The following is an 18,300-nucleotide window of genomic DNA, read 5'->3' on the forward strand; positions in this document are numbered from 1 at the left end:
GAATGTGTGTGTAAAGGCACTAATCTCTTGTGTTCGTTTGTTGTCTAGGGGGGAAAGAGAGAGAGAGAGAGAAAGAGAGAGAGAGAGAGAGAGAGAGAGAGAGAGAGAGAGAGAGAGAGAGAGGGAGGCTGGGGGACAATGGTTGAGCAACAATCTGAGGAAGTGACCTTTAGCTTTAGCGTATGAAATCCATTACTAAGCTACTGCGCAGGGAGCTCATTGCTAGTTAGCACATCTGGAAATGTTTTTCTTCTGACTGGGGGCGGGGAAAGAAGGGAGCTGAGGATACCAGACTGAGAGAGGAGAAGGAGAAGAGTTATAAAAAAAAACCTATAGAGCTCTGGTTAAAAGATTGTAACTTTATTTGTTCCAAACACGTTGTAATTGTATCTATGAAGAACTCGCAAGAGCAGGAGCAAACACCAAGAAAAATTTTAAATAGTGTAAGAACAATATCTTAAAACAACTTCTAAGGGCATATAACAAGCTGCACTTGTTGTTAATGAAGGCAAGTTGAGACCGGTACTCTACTTCTGTTAAGGGAAGAAGAAATCCCTTCACAAATTCCCTTCAAAGACAGACTGCCCCTACAGTTGTCACACAGGTGTGCACAGTCCTTCAGGTAGTGTTAGATATAAGTAAAGCCCTGTATTTCTTGAACTGGGTCTCTAATGGGAGAATCCTGAATTATTTAGTTTCAAAGTTTTGTGTCATATCAAAGAGAGAAAGCCAGAAAAGGATAAGACCGTATATCCAAATTATAAAATTGGCTTACGAAAACACACACATATCTTCCAGACTGTGCTTGACTGTGCTGATAAAACAGATTAGCTTCAGAAAGATGCCCCCCCCCCTTGAAATCACGCACCAACACTTAGCCTATGAATCCAGACCATTGTCAAGCTAATCATATTGTCCCACTTCAGTGCTGATCATGTGAAATGAGATGAGAAGCTTCCTCACACGCGATCCTACCGACGCCAGGCATCCCACTCTCTGAGGCAGGATTTAATTTCACACCGTCTCCCCGGGGTGGAGAGCCAATCGCTGCACTAGAGAAAGTCAGGTAAAAATCATGTCAGATCTGACCTTTAACAATTAATCCCTTCTTATTTTTAGACGCCATAGGAGGTCCGTGATCAAGCTAACCTACTTTGTCACAACGTGTGAAGGCACGATGGCTTGTTTCTCTGAGGTGACTTGGCCTCATAGGATGGAATAAGATTGCAGACTTTTGTGGGAAAGGATTTATACAGCACAGTAAACTTTCATAAAAACATGGATGATGAGGGTTGGTTGGGAAAAACTCACAGGGATTAACCGATAACGTTCAAGCAATGTTTGTCATGACAAATGGTGAGGACTGAAGATCAAACACACCCTCATAAAGATGATGGTATTATAACAATCATGCAGGAACGTATTGTATAATGTGTGTTTTTACAATATGTTTGACATAATATTGTAGTGCTGTTAAGTGCAAAATCCTCATTGAGAGTAAGCTTTAATGACCATGTTACTTAAAGGCCTACTTCACCAGTGGGAATATGAAGGTGTATTGAACTCTGAGATCCTAAAATGTTTGCACATTTATGCTACATAGGATCTCAGAGTTCAATACACCCTCATATTCCCACTGGTGAAGTAGGCCTTTAACTGGTTTAGGTTAGACAGTGGATTATACAGACGTATCAATTAAAATTAGGTTAGTTTAGCTTCTGCTAGTTCATTGCAGCTACAGTGCATTGAGCCTGGTTGAATTTACGCTGAGCTTAGCGGTTGCGCTTAAAGCACAATGCCACAGATATAAAGGCAGGCAATGACAGATGGTCAGCAGGTAGGAAGACACCATAGAGAAACCCCATGTTTTAACCTCAGACATACCCTCCTGTACACCTTCAGGAATAAATTTAGGTCTGTTTCTGCAGTTTTGACATATCTTATGTTTCAACTAGTTATTGCAATGAAATAGATGCCATGCTTGTCATACCAGAAGCCTTTGGTTGCTCACTTTGGCAACTGACCCCCTAAGCCTGACAGTGACGTACTTTATGTTATGTTTTCAGCTATACAGGACTGTTTCTAAATAAAACCTAAATAGCTAAATCCTGCCCATCAGAGTATCCTGTTTATCTTTAGTTCCTGAGTTCCCTTTGTGTCCCTCATTCCAAACAGTGGACAGACAGACAGACAGGGTGACCTGATATAGCAGGGGCAGAGATGTGAAGACAAGCACCGCATATACTAGACTTTATGGATTACCAACGCTTACTAAGGCCGGCTGGCAGGGGGCATTATCTTGGGTCAGCCTGCGTAATTGAATGAGAGTCAGCGGGACTGGCAGGTCTCGAGTGAAAGTCATTGGCTTGACCTCTGAATACCATGTATGTAACCCATTAGTCAGGTATCTGAGGGGCTGTAGCATGTGGCTGTAGCAGTGCAAGTTTATCTGAGCTGCTTTTTTTTGTTTAGCAGCAGAGAGACGGTAAGCTAGGTGGTTATTCATTGGTCCAGAGAGTTTTTTGTGACAACGTTTACTGTGACATCGGCCAGGTGTTGCATGGAAAATAACAGTTGTAGAAATACAAATGACTGTGATAGACAAGGCTATTTGCTGGGTACCTGAGTGGCTACATTTACATTTATTACCATTTCATGCAGGCAAACCACAGTCCTACGGTCATTTGCATCGCTAAGAGGAACAAGTGCTCAATGTTTTTCAAGGCTGTAGTGTGGAGAGAGGGCCTCATTGTGGAGGGGAAATAGGAAAAATGTTCCTTTTTCCAGTGAGTAATGGAAAATAAGTGAGCCTTATAGTACAGGTTTTATCAAAATGCTCTCCATCCCTCACAAACCTAACCCAGCTTTCAGTGTGACATCACCAGCCTGTTGGCCTACACAATGTTCCCTTAGCACCTTTCGGATGGGATCAGAGCATGGCTGTAGAGCTCAACAGTGCGGTTCCGGAAGAAAAAATCCCATTCATTTTCTCCATAGCGGATTTGATTATATGCCATAATGTCAGAGAATAAAGGTTAAATGTAGAACGAAGGTCTGTGTACATTTTGAAAGAACACGCAAAACTATCGTTTGTAGGGAAAAGATAGGGAACCGCAGTGGATTGTGGGATTGGTAGTTCCTTCACTTCCAGAAAAAACAATGTACAGTTTCGTTACGCTACGTCTCCTCGAGTTTAATATCATCAGACCATTAGCGATAAGGACAGGTGAGTGAGCTCAGCAGAGGCTACACCAGGGCTAAGCTACTGTTGGGAGGGCGACACAAGAAGCATTTGACAGAGTCAGCAGATAGGTGAGCCCCATATCATAATAGCCTTAGCTAAACCACAGTGACCTGAATGGCCCTGCGAATGATATGGAACCAGGCCTTTATCTCCTGATCAGGCGTAACACAAAACAGATTCTATACCTCTTCCATCATGTGCTAAGTTTTTATAATTACGTGTAGAGATAGTGTTAGTTATGTGGGATTGATATCAACCCTTGCACTCAGTACACGTGTTATTTACTGTGTAAATAAAATGGTCTTGTCTATCCCCCGCTTATCCACAGGACTCATGGAAAGTCATCAGCTAATTACAGTATAGTTGGCAGCCAGGCGCGCATAGTGCTGTTCAGATTTAAAGATGATGATTACCAGGATATCCACGCTTACTTCATCCAACAGTCGGAGGAAGCTGGAGAGCCACTGTGCTAATAGTAACTTTAAAAAAAGTTAAACGGACACTTTATATACTTTAGAAAAAAGTATTTAAAAACGCTATGTTCGTGTAAGCCCCATTTAGAAAATTAAAGGTGGAGTCAGTAAATCTGCAGAATGCTTGTTGTCAAAAATCACTTTTTGTAAAAATCAGTGGATAGCTCCTCACGATCCGCTACATGTCACTGTGATGAAGAAAAGTGCGTACACACAGTAAGGACAGGCAGTGGATCGTGAGGAGAAATTCACGCATTTTGACAAAAAGAGATTTTGACAATGTCAAGTGTTCTCCGGAATCGCTGACTCCACCTTTTAAGTTGAACACATTAAAATGAAAGAAAATCTTAAGCCTTCAAATTACAGCACTCGATAACACAGGAGGTGAATGATTCAGCAAACTCCCCGCAGTGTCACAGAGCAATCAGAATCCCTCTTTGATGCCTATCTAAAAATAAAAAAATAAAAAATAAAAACTAGAAACCACCAACACTAAATCGTTTTTTATTTGTACCATCAAGCAATTTGCAAGAGAGTCAATTCAGAGGAATTGGGGGAATTTTTGCAGTAAAGACTTGGCTCTTGTCTCAGACTTTATCCCATTATATTTGCTCAACAGGAAGGGCTGGACTGATGTTCCATTTTAGAAAACACCCACTTCCCCTTGATCCGCAGCCAGACAGTATGACACCATTACCCTGGCCTTTTCCATGCAGGCGATGATTGTCCACCACTTGGCCTGTAGCGTCTAGCGGGGAAAGCTAAATCTAGATAGACAGCGGAAAGCTAGGGACACGTCAACCCGAGCTCCGTCTAACTGGGGAGGGTTAATTATGATGTGGACCTTATTAGAAGAACTGTGAAGTTCCAAATGATTTCGGGGCAGTCAGCTATTTGTGTCCGCGACTCCGTGTAAATAAAGAGTGTCAAAACATCACACCCTGCTCCGAACAAACAATCAACTCTGCCCATATGTTATTTGGAAAATGCGCGCACGCACGCACACACACACACACACACACACACACACCCACACAAGAGTTAGGAATGAGAACTTTGTTGGAGGCACACACACACAAAGGAAGCAGTGACAGGGCAGATGCCACACAACGACACGACAGGCTTTTCTCTAGGGAGCGAAAAATATGTAGCCCATGTGGCAAAAAAAATAAAAAAATAAACTCCTGCTGACATTTGCACTGAGAAAGGGGCAAGTCAACTGCTGTGATAATGCCTCTGTGTCCCTCAGGACCTGGAGAAGAGAAAGTGCAGTGCAGTTTTTACAGTGCTGGAAACTGCCACAAGGCTAGTTTACTGCGTGGCTCCCCCAGTGCTCCTGCGTGCATTTATCCCACGCTCCCTTCGTTTTTTTTCCACCCTCACATGCTTTCTCTCGCACAGATAAAACATTCCCCTCTCCTCCTCCCTCCTTCCCCACCCAGACTGGTATGCAGCACACTGCAGCAAAAAACTCCTTCAAAAATACATTTAAAAAAGCTTGCCAATATGACGGTTATTTTCCCACCTGGTTCCACAGGGGTCCCGTAGTAGTAGCTCTGCTGTGCTGTGTGTGCCTCTGTCTGCTTTGCTGTCCCGAACACATAGGATGCAACCCGGTGCTTTTCTGTCACACTGAGCTATAGCACGGCTCTCTCTCTCTCTCTCTCTCCCTTCAGCCTCGGCGACTGGAGTTAATGACCATGTGAACTGTTGTCATTCCTCGCGGGCTGCCGACTGCTGCAGCTGGAGGTCCATGCCTAGACAGGGGGATTTTCTCTCGATGTCTCTCTCTCTCTCTAACTCTCTCTCTCTCTCTCAGCTACAGAGCAAAGCGAGCGAACAAGCAAGCAAGGCAGGAAGCAGAAGAGTGTCTACTCCAACTATCTGACTACACTTCCAGCCAGCCCCCCCTCACTTCCCCTCCACATCCCTAAAGCCAGCCCCTTCCTGCCCACTAGCTCGTGGCACGGGCCTTGCCCCCTTTTTAACAGCTCCAGCCAATAGAAGGACAGCTACCTCACAATCACAGCTTTCTCTTGCCTTTCTCCATTGGAACACAGTCAGTGGACTAATGTGACGGCGGGAACAAAACTGTGTTTACAGCAACAACCTCTGAATGCTGATGTTAGAGAAAAAAAGGTATTTCTCCAATTTCACGCCCTGTTAAACTAGTCCTTCTCCCGGTGGACTTGAACTCGATTATATTTCATATTCAAATCAGCACCACCGGTTCCGGAATTGTTTTCTCACAGAAAACATGCTCAGGAGTATCAAGTCTAGACTAATTTCATGCAAAAACAAAGCAATAAGCAGTATGCAAGTGATCAAAGAAGTTGCTGCAGTGGCATTCTAAAGATTGTGTGCTGCATGTCCTTGTCTACGTTCCATCATCTAATGTAACACCCCCCCCAGGAAACAAGAGCATTGCACCGACAATGTCCTCTATCTCTCCTTAGCATCCGTCCTCTAAACTCATCAGACAGACACACACACACACACACACACACACACACCTCATCCCTCACCTGTCCCCCCTCCCCCTCCATGTCTAAAAGCCATCATCTATCAAAGCTCTAGTCCAATCTCATTTCAATCTGACTTAGTTGACTGGACTGGAAAATGACACAATAGTGAACATTTCTGTTGCTATTGCATCAGAATTTGCTCGGTGGTGAGTGACTGGGATTTGGGAGTCTTGCTCTGCCTCCCCCCCCCCCCATCTTTTTCCACCCAGTAGCCAATGACATGCCGGTTGGCATCATATGAGCCGTGAAACCGGAGCGTCACAGAACTGATGAGTCAGAGATCCAGCTTCATGACTTTTCGATACAGATTTCAATGGAACAGCTGTACTGTCTGTCTCTCTCTATGTCTCGGTCTCTGTCTCTCTCTCTGTCTGATATAAAAGGCTGTGAATGACGCGTTAGCCTGGGTGTTTCGTTGACATCAATGAGGGCTAAACATGCTATAAACAGTTCCACGATAGACAAAGCTATTTAACCGTCTCGGAATATGCTTTAATAGCTATATTTAATCAGATTTTCCAACAGGCTAGAGATTTGACAAGGTTTTTTGGGAGAGTTGTGTTGTTGTTAGGGAGATTAATCTATTGCATGAAAATTGTCTCGCTGAGCAAATTATACTAAATGCTGACGTCATCTTGGGCACCTGTAATGAAATAACACAGACAAACACTCTGCCATTATATGGAGCAGGTGAAAGGGAGGCGGAGGGGATATCAGCCTTTTGTCGAAAAGCAAAAGTGTCACCTTACACCTTTCCGTGAGCGCTGTCTCACTTTCCTTTATCACGTACCCAGATGCGAGAGATTTGAGCAGGAATGCTGCCAGACTGCAACAACTGTATGTTACTGCAGGATAAAAATGTCACTGTCATGAAAAACATTGTATTAAATATATTTAAAAAAAAATTCAAATGTTATGTTTCATCCAGAACAACAGCAGTTGTACAGGACCAGCCTGCTCCATCACCATTGCTGAAAGATGACACTTATCAATTTCTCATCTGGCTGCAGCCGACTTCTCAATAACCGCATTACTGAATAACTGTCAATAACCGTATGACACGCCCTGTATGGAGCTCATTTCCAACAGGCAGATAGCCTCCTGCCTCCTAAATAGATTTGTCCAGGCAGGAAAACAAACAAAAGGCCAGGCAGACAAACAAGCTGAGCCACTTCCTTCCAACATGGTATCCCCCCTCTCTCTTATTATCATCCTGTTTGACCCTAAATGGCACACACATCTGTTTCATTTTCAATTTCAAATTTCAAATACAAAAAAAAGGTAAAAATTGTTTGAAAATCTAAAAAAAATAATATTGTGTTATTACTGTAATGTACCAATGGTTAGTTTAACACTACAGAGAGGAAGAAAAAAAGCATGTGGGTCTCCGAAATAGGGCACCGAAGACAGATCAATGAAAAGGCAGCTGTCTTTTTCTATTATTAGCCTCTAATCAAATATCGAGTAGAGTTGTGTGCTTCCTTCCTTCCGCCCGCCTGAAACCCATTCTGGTAAGTCTGTCACACACAAGTCCACATGATGATTGAGAATTAACAAGAGCCCTTAATGGATGCGTGGGCAAGCAAGCGGTCAACCAGTGAGTGTGCTTTGGAAGAAGATCACGGTTGTGCATTGAGATACTGTCTTTTTCCATATGGTTAATTTGATGCTAATTTTAACCTCATTTAAAATTATTGGTTAATTTGTCATACTGCTGATTATACAAAGCTAATTTCTTAACCATTTCTATGTCAGTCTCAAGTGTGCCATAGCTTTATTAACCGTAATAAAGGATGCTCATATAACATATACTTTCTACAGTCAGGCGCTGCTGTATTGTTGTCACAAACTGTTCTTATTTCACCTTTGCCAGGCTTATTCTAATAGGTGTTGGTTACAGTTTTTAGACTTTTTAATTCTTTAGCAAGGTTTAATTAATTTTTTTTACAATCAAACGTTTGCAGTTCTCATTTTACAAGGTATAAGTAAATGTTTTCACTTTGTTTGTTTTTCTATTTGTATACATGGCAAGCCAAAGTGCACTTTAATATGTTGTATACTGATCACTCATTTATACTGTGCTTTCCATTGGTGCAATTCTGCTCAGAGATGAGATGTCAATTTGTGTTTTCAGGAGGACCAATTATTATGCGTGACCGGGCAACGGGCTTGATCACAACTAATTAACCTTTTTACCACAGGTGTAAAAGGCTCCCGCTCAGCTCGCATGCACGCAGATTAAAAATGTACTCCACTTACGTCTCATTAGAGCTGCATCAACTGTTCTTGTACACAGAAATTAAATCTGACAATCCATTAATCAAGATGCCATTAAATGTGCTCAGTTCTTACAATTGCATTTGCATTGCATAGCACGTGATAGATGCGCACTGGTCTGGAACATGGGTGCACCTTGTGACAATGACGACAACGTGACTCTCTATCAGAAATGTCATCAATAATAAATGAGTTTAATCAAACCTATTCATGCAGTGATTTTATTATGGCCATAACATTGGCAACTTAACTAATAGCAAACAGCACGTGCCACAAAGCATTACATTGAACAATGCAGGAGGAGAGACGCGGGGACCACTCCGACGTATTGCATACTGATTTCTGTTTCTGCTTTCACTAGTTTTTCATTAGCTGTCTGGGCAGTATATGTGTGCTAACTTTAGCGAACCAGACACACGCGCATACTGTTTTTTTGACACTGTAGAACCACCGTAAGAAATTTTTTCTAGCCACATCTACTGTCCAAGTAGCCGCTATGTCAACCATAGCCCCGTAACAACAAGTGAGTAAATAAATGCCAGAGGGCGCTAGCTGCTAAGCTAACTACCTGCCGCTTACCTGATAACGAACCTGTCGCATACAGCTGCACTTCAGTCGCCACCGCCGCGCTCTCTATAGCGCTATTGCGGTTGCAACGGGACCAGGGCTTCACAACAGGACGAGAAATAAAATATAAAACGGTCTTCGAAGGATACTTCCCACTGTCTGTCGAGCGGCAAACTTTTTTCCCTTTCCAATTGTACGTCAGTGATAGGCAGGAGAGGTAAGCTATCACTCGCTAGCTCGCTAACTACTTTTAAAGCTAGGGTAGGAAGCAACAAGCGATTTTGACAGTTCGATGAATGTTGAATGTGCTCGACCAGGGGGGTTACGGCAAATGTGTAAACATTAATAACGCATTAATAACAAGGCTATTAAGCATATGATAAGCTTCTACTACAAGACAAGTGGTGTGTAATTGGATTTTATGAGCACAGATCATTTGTGTTAAACACCGAAACCCACTTCTAGTCGATAAACAACACAGTTCCCACCCTACAGTAGAGGTGGTACAGTCCAGAGGAACCAAGGGTAAAGGGAGGGAGGCGAGGAAGCCTTGTTACCTAGGAAACAACAGTGAATCTCCCTGGGGGGAGTAGATGCGGCCACTGATTTGTGATCCAGTGTCTGTCCGTGTGTGTCTGTCAAAGTAGCCTGTCGTGGACATATTTGACAAAACCTGTTGTTTTTACTCTGTAAAAGCCTATGTATGTATAATTCCCTTTTACACTCATATCTTAATAATGTAGAATATCCTAATCTCCTCTATTGCTTTTCCGATTGAAAATAGCCTTATGAAAAATTGCATAGGCCTATTTCAATTAGGCTATAGCCTATTTAAATCTAGTGGTGTTGATTGGCTACAAGAGTAATTTGATTGATTTAGCTTATTTTTCCTGAATATACATTTATATTTCTGTTGTAACAAAACCGATTAGGCTATAATGATGAAGTCCTGTAGACATAGGCTATTGTATTGTTATAGCCTACTGACTTGCTTACAGTAGCCTATAGCCTATGTAGGCTAACTTCAAACCTGTCAAAAATGTAAGATGAATATCAAAACATCTAGATAATAAATTTGATGAGATTTTTTTATTTGACGTGGGCTCTAAAGTCAGCAAATCATCACCACTTGTTGCTTTTGCAGAGGAGCGCTCTCACATCCATCCAGGGGCATTTCATTTTGGCGTCCCCTAATTGCACCCAGCTGGCTGGATTTAGCCGTCTGTGACACACAACACAGAGAGCCGTTTGTCAGCGAGAAAGAAGCGCAATCGAGTCAACAAGGAGCAAGTCACAAATATCCCCGGAATGAGCAGAGAGGCACAATTTTAGCCCTGCACTGAGTGACATGCTGCCCACGCCATGTGTTTGCCTATTGAGCTGCACCAAACAATGAGCACAGCCATCACAGACTGCTGCTCTGTCAGGGCCAAGGCCTATATGGCTGTTATATGGGGAATAAATGAAGGCATCACAGTTTGTCAGGTGACTGGCCTTCGGGTATAGTGCAGGGATGAAGACATTGTTAATCGGCACTGGTTATTCTTTAACATGTATAGGGTCCTAGTTATTAATACTTGTATTTTTTATTTCCATATACAGCATTCTATTCCGTCTACATTTAATTTCACTTTATTTTCCATTCTACTTTATACATGGTGCACCTTATCTCTGCACTTTTTATCTGCACTGTGTCCTTGCACTACTTTTGTGTTTAGTTGTGTCTCCTTGCTTGTGTGTTTCTATTAGACATTTTCTTTGTCTATATTGCATTGTTGAGAGGAGCATGGGACTTGAGAATTCAATTGCCGATGACAGTGCTGCTGTAATTATTGTGCATATGACAATGCATCATCTTTTTTCAATCCGTCCTTTACGTTTTTCTTCCGAAATATATGTGGAAAAGTAAAATACAACACATCCATGTCGGCGCCTGCACTATGGAGGGAAGAAAAACAGTATTTCTAATATTTTCAAGACCTAAGTGATTATGAAAAAACTGCATACATAGCCCAGGTCAAGCTCATCCCCTCCCCAAGGCCTCAAGGCGTATTGATCCCAATGCAGAGGAGGCATTTGTGTAAACGCTGCTGCTGCTGCTGGCATATACTTCTCGAAAAGTCTCCCCATCGCCCACACACTTGAAAACAAATAAGCACATACTCCCGCTTATAAAAAAATACACAAAAATACATACAGTTAAAAAATATTTACTGTATTTAGGCTACAATAACGAATTCACAAGACTTCTTAATTTGACTTAGAAATTTAGTTTGCGGATGATAAACTAAGGTACTTGTTAGGGTGGGAACAGCTGTGTCATCTTTTTTACTCCCTCTTTCGCACAAGACAAAATAAATGTAGACGAATGTGTTTTCCTACATGAACTGCACTCTATGTTTTTTTGTTGCAGGTTACATCATTTTAATATCTGCCAACCGGTGGCTTTATATTGAAAGACGGACAGTTCCCTCTGTCTATTTTGCATTGGATACACATATCATCTCAAAAAAAAGAAAAAAAAATTCTATTTGCATACAGAACAAATGTTCTCACCTCAGCAGCCAAGTAGAAGAAAAAGCAATCTGGAGACTTGACTACCGTGCTTTGTATCATTGCTTGAGGTGGATGCAAGACACTCATGTACACATTGGTGCACAAAATGTATTTAGAAATATTCACACAACTGATAAATAAAACACGTACCAAAGCAGATGTGTGTGTATGTGCATGCGTGTGCGTGTGTGTGTGTGTGTGTGTGTGTGTGTGTGTGTGTGTGTGTGTGTGTGTGTGTGTGTGTGTGTTGTGCTCATTAATGGCTTTTTGACAGTACATTTCTTTTTTGCAGTTGCAACAAGCCCGTGGAGTGGACCTAGGGATCAAGTGAGGGGGCGTCAGTCAGGCAGCAGAAAAACAACAACCGCAATATCCACAGAAGAAACGCCACTGTTGGTTCCTCTCAAACACACAATGAAGAAATCACAGTCGGACACAGTTTGCCCCTGCAGACACAAGACGGTAAACACACACACACACACACACACACACACACTGGGGCCAACGCTCTGACTGCCCTGCACGTAGGCCCTATGCACCCACACACACACACACACAGCCACACACCTACGCACAGTGTCACGTCAAGGACAGTATTGATCTTGCAAATCTCCGCACACACTCTAAATGAGAACACACCTGATTATGAAAGCTTTTAACCCAAATGCCTAATGCAGCGCAGGTTTTAATGGAAAGAGCTTATGGCTGACACAAAGCTCAGCAGAGAGAGAGATTTTGTGTAATTTGTGTGTGTGTGTGTGGGTGTGTGTTTGTGTGAGCACATTCATTGTGTTTTTGAGTCAATTTGATTGATTGTAAGGGGACCACCTGGGCATTTTACTCCCACATCACTGACTGTGATGGGCATTTGACTAATCGTAAGGCCTAACTCATGATGAATAGAAGAAGGTCCTGCTGTCAATAAACAAACTGATCCCTGTGTGCGTGTGTGTGTGTGTTTGTGTGTGTGTGTGTGTGTGTGTGTGTGTGTGTGTGTGTGTGTGTGTGTGTGTGTGTGTTTGTGTGTGTGTGTGTGTGTGTTGGCATGTGTGTGTGTGCCACATGGGGAGAGCTGATTTTCAAAACTCTGAGGGTCAATTTTTATGGCATTCAGGCTCATTTTGTCCGCTGAGCAAACAGCTAGTTATGCATCACCATAAATCATCTACTGCGGCTATTTTTTCATATTGCATCGTCCCCCAGATCCATTTCAGCATACAGGGATGGAGGATACTGTAATTTATCATATGTAGGTCACTTCAAAAGATACAGAAACATTGGACTTGCTTAGTTACTGTACTGCAGTCATTTAATAATTTATTGTTTTTTTACATTTTCAGTCCTAAAAAATCAGCTATACTGCAATGTTTAAACACGCCGTTATACAATAATAATCCTGCAATACATTTACTTTAAAATAATGTCAGTAGATTTGGTTGAAAGTAAAGGGGGGAAAAGATAGTCAGTGGCACTTCGCAGTTAGGTGAATACATCAGACATTATGGGAATTACGGCCCATTTACTTTGTTTTGCATGAAGACTGGGAAAAGGAGAAAAACAGGCTCTCTTTAAGGGTAATTAAATAGGCCTATACCATAGATAGTAAACGCCTATACCAGCACCTCTAAAGTTCACTTGGTGAAATAGTAGTTTAAAATGTGTGTGTTTAATCCATACAAAAAGCTGAAATTTAAAAAGTACAAGTTGTCGTTTTATGGAGGGTCGTGTGTTGGACTATATGTCTTGGCACGGGCACAGTGACAAGTTAGTATTGTGACTTTCGTAAAAATTTAAAATTAAAAAGCAATAAGGCCATGTTTCCAAAAATGTCAAACCTGTTCCTCTGAGATTTTCTTTCCAGCTATACCGCTCTATGTTTCAGACATAAAATCAACTTAAATGCTCAATTATAAAGTAGTATGGAAAGACTCAAGTATTGTTTTCTTGAAATGTTACTGAGAGCTGCATTCATTGATTTATTTTCGGGGCCCTTTTTGAGGGTTGTGCAAAAAGAACTGAAAAGTTGACTCTTTTTCATTGCATACTAACTTTCCATCACTAGTTTTTTTGGATCGAACGAACAAACTCGTATATCTAAAGCTTCAATTCTGGCACGTAGATCCAGAAAATATACAGATGATAGACGTTCCATCCATAAAAGTGTCATAGCATATAATATTAAGTATATTACGAATCCTTTGTTTTTAAGCTGTGTCTGCTTTTTCAAATAGATACCTCCCTACCACACTCTTGGGAATGATAAGAAATATTTCAGATCTTATTAAATTGCATCATCGTAATCTAATAGAATGAGGATTTTGCGTACATTTTTCTTTTTTTGCCACGATTGTCTCACCAATTGCGAGATCTCGTCCCAGGGCACAGAGTCAATCTAATAAAAATGGACGGTGGCATTTTCAGAGAATGAAGAAAGAAAAAACAGGCATTGCAGTAATTATGAGATGAAAATCTTCAGAAAATGCCAGCAGAAATGGCGTATTACCATGACAACAACGTGGCTATTGTTGTCTCGTCAAGCAGGAGTTTGGAGACCCTGGAATTGCGATAAGAGCCACAACTCAATCTGGTGTCATCACACACACACACACACACACACACACACACACACACACACACACACACACACACACACACACACACACACACACACACACACACACACACACACACACACCTTTGTCTTACAATCCAAAGTGCTTCCAAAATACAGTAAAGGCATGTTATATTATTCATTAGCTCCAGGTTCACACAAGGCCATGCAGCAGCCTGGGCCCAGACTCCTTTTAATGGCCGGACCGCCCTTCATCATTGCCCAAACCCGCCCTGTGATCCTACACTTGGCAGCCACTTAGCCACAGAGGATCGAGACTCCTTTGAAATATTCAATAATGCATTAAGGATGTAGAGAGAGATGCCAGCTAATTACGTTCACACACAAACACACACTCTCACTCTCTGTTTCTCTCTTAAACACACACACACATAAACACGTGCGAGCGAAGTTGGAGGTAGTAATCAAGCGTTTTTGCACAGTCAAGCTGTAAACGACGTTGGGATTGAGCGATGTGTGCATGTGTGTGCGTGTGTGTGCGTGCGTGTGTGTGTGTGTGTGTGTGTGTGTGTGTGTGTGTGTGTGTGTGTGTGTGTGTGTGTGTGTGTGTGTGTGTGTTAGAGACAATAATAACCCTATCTCAAGGCGACCCATCAGGCTTGAAATATTAAAGCGGCTGCCGCAAAGATGACCGTATGCCGCAGCAGGTTACAAGGACACTTCCAATGCCTGCTAGCACAGCAAGGCAACCCCTCTCTGTCCCGCCTCTGTCTGGCTCTGAAAATGCTATTGTATGCTATATAGCCTTAACAATTTTGATTTAGCATTTTCAGCCCATTCACTTCAATAATGGTGCATTCAGGTGCCTCTGCAACAAATTGGTATTTTTTTTTCTTCTTGTCAGTGGGCTCGTGGGTTAGGTTGAGACACCTTACATGTGACAAAGTGTAACAAACATATGCAAACAGACAACCTTTACATCAATTCCCCCAGTCAACATTTTGATGTACCACTGTCATTGTTGTGTATGTCTATTGAAGGCACAAGTTAGGTCCCCTAAAATGCAGTTATTGATCTATTGTTGGTAACTTCATTAATTAATCCCTAATAAAGTTATTTCGTATTATACGCCATTCAACACATAACTGGCAAAAACACCCAACACCTTAAGAGTAGGCCTTCAGATGTAACCAAGTTCTCAAAAACTGAGATCATTAGTCCTTATCTTAATACACCTGAAAACAAAGAAAAATTTATCATTTATTCAACACAGATAACGGTGACATAGAACACTCAAAAATGACAATCCACAGACAATGTGGGCTGATATGACACACACACACACACACACACACACACACACACACACACACACACACACACACACACACACACACACACACACCTTGCCACGTCTACCCCTATGTCTTCTGACATTAGTTCTGCTGCTAAAATAATCGCTCACCCCATGCTCTCTCTCTCTCTCTCTCTCCCTCTCTCTCTCTCTCTCTCTCTCTCTCTCTCTCTCTCTCTCTCTCTCTCTCTCTCTCTCTTTCTGTAATTATCGATTTCTAAGTAGCCCTGCGAGCGTCATCATCACTCAGAGCCTCCTTCAAGCGCTGCAATTATTACATTACTGTAACCATGGAGATTTATTTGCTGTGTGATTCGTCGGACGGTGGAAGTGTATTTATGGATAAGAGTGGGCAGAGGATCAGCCAGTGTGTGTGTGTGTGTGTGTGTGTGTGTGTGTGTGTGTGTGTGTTTGTCTTTCATCTGGGTGTGTTTGTCTGTGTGATGTGAGTGTTGTGCCAGTGGCTAAATCAATTAAATAGCCTACCTTTGCCAAGCACATTTGCACACACACACACACACACACACACACACACACACACACACACACACACACATACACACACATACACATACATTTACCTTGACATTTGAGCAACGGACAGACACAGTTCTCAATATGTATGTAAAAGTACACTTTTATGGCCTGGTTTGCCCAGAGTAGCCTACACCTTTTTCTTTAAAATATAATAATATGATAGCTATTTCCAGATTTTTTTTAAGTTGAAGCGAAGGAAAGCATCTATATGTATTGATTTCATATATTCCACTAAATTGTGCGTTTTTCTTCTGTTGAATGGACTCCTATCAGTGGAAACAAAGCTGACATCCATTAAAAGTTCTCTAAACCCCAATAGTGGATTGAGTGCTCCCTCTAGTGGCCGTGGCAGATTAAGTCATATGCAACTTTTTGAATGATTCAAAATCACCTAAATCACTTCTAAATCACCAATACAATATTTTCTAGTGTTTTTTTTGGGACGTTAAGTGCGTTTTCTTATCTGAATTGATGGTCTCATGATATGACAAGCTATCCTGACTTTAGATCCTACAATTCCCATAATGCAACTCATAATGCAACATCATCAGTTGGATGAAGTTCTATATATCTGGATGTTACACCGCGTGACTTTTTAAAAACAGCTTTGAAAATAAACCCGTCATATAAAGTAACACCAAAATACAGCTTACAACTATCATAATACCGAATATTAACCAACATGAGCCCTCCTAACAACCAAGCCATTTCATAATGTGTCATAACCCTAGACTGACACTGGAGGGCAGCATAGCAAAGGGAACGGATTCTATCTGGCACCATCAAAGAAACACCTTCATCACTGCACAATACTGCATACAATAGTTTTATCTATAAGTTGAATTTCATAATATTCATCTTAAAGCACATAGAGAGTCCAGTTATGATAACATATACAATTTTGACAATAACAAAAGCTGGATGAATCTCAAATTAAAATGTAAGCATGTAGAATGGAGACTTTGGCTTAAAGGTGTAGTCAGCATGTTCTGGAGAACGCTTGTTTTCAAAATCACTTTTTGATTAAACTGGCATGTTGCCAGCTTTATGGTGGCACCCCCGTTTTTTAACATAACCTTCTTAACATACCAGTTTACAGAGCCGGGGCTGTGTGTTAACACCAGATTTTATTTTAGTGCCCATCAGTAAGCCTACGGACAGGTAGCAGATTGAGAGGAGACATTCATAGGTTTTGACTCAAAGTGATTTTGACAACAAGCGCTCTCCAGAATTGCTGACTCCACCTTTAAAGGAGCAAACCTCCCCAAACATCCTTCAAAAGACTTAATCCTGTGTTGGTTTAAGCATACCTGAAAGGCCCTGTGAATGTCCCTTTAGTTAGTTGTGTGGACTTCCATTGGCTGCAGGTGGCAATGTTGCTCCGTGTGATAGCCGAACGACACACTGATCTGCCTCCCCTGTTTATGAGCTTAGGTTTTTTTTTCTTCTTTTGTTCTTTTGGTGAAGGGAAAAACCTGTAGAATGAAGAGTCTTTATGGCGGCGCACATCTTCAAAGACTACCAACGGCATTGATAACTCTTGACCAAACTGTCCGGGCCTTGTGCAGACAGGTAGGGCTTTTGGTTCCAACTGAGAACCAACATTTCAGGTTCAGAACCAATCTATCTTAGGTGTGAACACGCTGGCCGATTCTACCGGAACGGAGCCTTGCCTAGCCTGCTTTGTATCTTAGTCATTGCATCCAGGATACTTAAAGCTATAGTGTGTAACTTTTCCATAAAAATTAATGTTGGTTACATTCAAGCAATCGCCAAACGAGTTGACACAAAACAGTTGATTAAGCCTATCAGCTCCACACAACTCTATGTATTTCTCAGAATGGTAGCGTTTGTGAACTGGTGTCGCCCCCCGACACTGGCGCAGGAGCTCAGGAAAAATCCCAAGAAGTGCCCACAAAAGGATTCAGATGTTGAATCTACAGCCAAGAAAAAACCTGGATGTACAGCAAAAGGGATAAAATCCATGCAGGGGGAAAACAGAAGTTACGCACTATAGCTTTAATCAGGGACCGTTTTAGATAAGAAACAACTAAATCCAACGCTCTTCTATACATAAAAAAACCTAATAAATCATTCTCAAAATCTATTATTCCCTGCAATTGGGCAACAGATAAAACTAGGAATACTTTGTCCATAGTAGCGACAGGTGTCAAAACAGACAAAAACATGTGGGT

General features: G+C 41.8%; 1 protein-coding gene across 18 annotated transcripts in view; it reads right to left on the reverse strand.

Annotated features, from left to right (window-relative positions):
• The window catches only part of mbnl2 (muscleblind-like splicing regulator 2), a 49,885-nt gene extending 40,568 nt beyond the window's left edge, over positions 1-9,317 (reverse strand). For 17 of the 18 annotated variants that reach the window (XM_080053236.1, XM_080053243.1, XM_080053242.1 and 14 more), the window contains exon 1: positions 9,099-9,317. The gene's annotated coding sequence lies outside the window, so the exon portion shown is untranslated. Of the gene's footprint in view, positions 1-5,242; positions 5,513-9,098 lie in introns of those variants that run through there. The other variant, XM_080053245.1, reaches the window with a different exon arrangement.
• Between the last annotated feature and the right edge of the window lie 8,983 nt (positions 9,318-18,300).

Source organism: Ammodytes marinus, assembly GCF_949987685.1.
Source record: "Ammodytes marinus genome assembly, chromosome: 24".
NCBI lineage: Eukaryota > Metazoa > Chordata > Actinopteri > Uranoscopiformes > Ammodytidae > Ammodytes > Ammodytes marinus.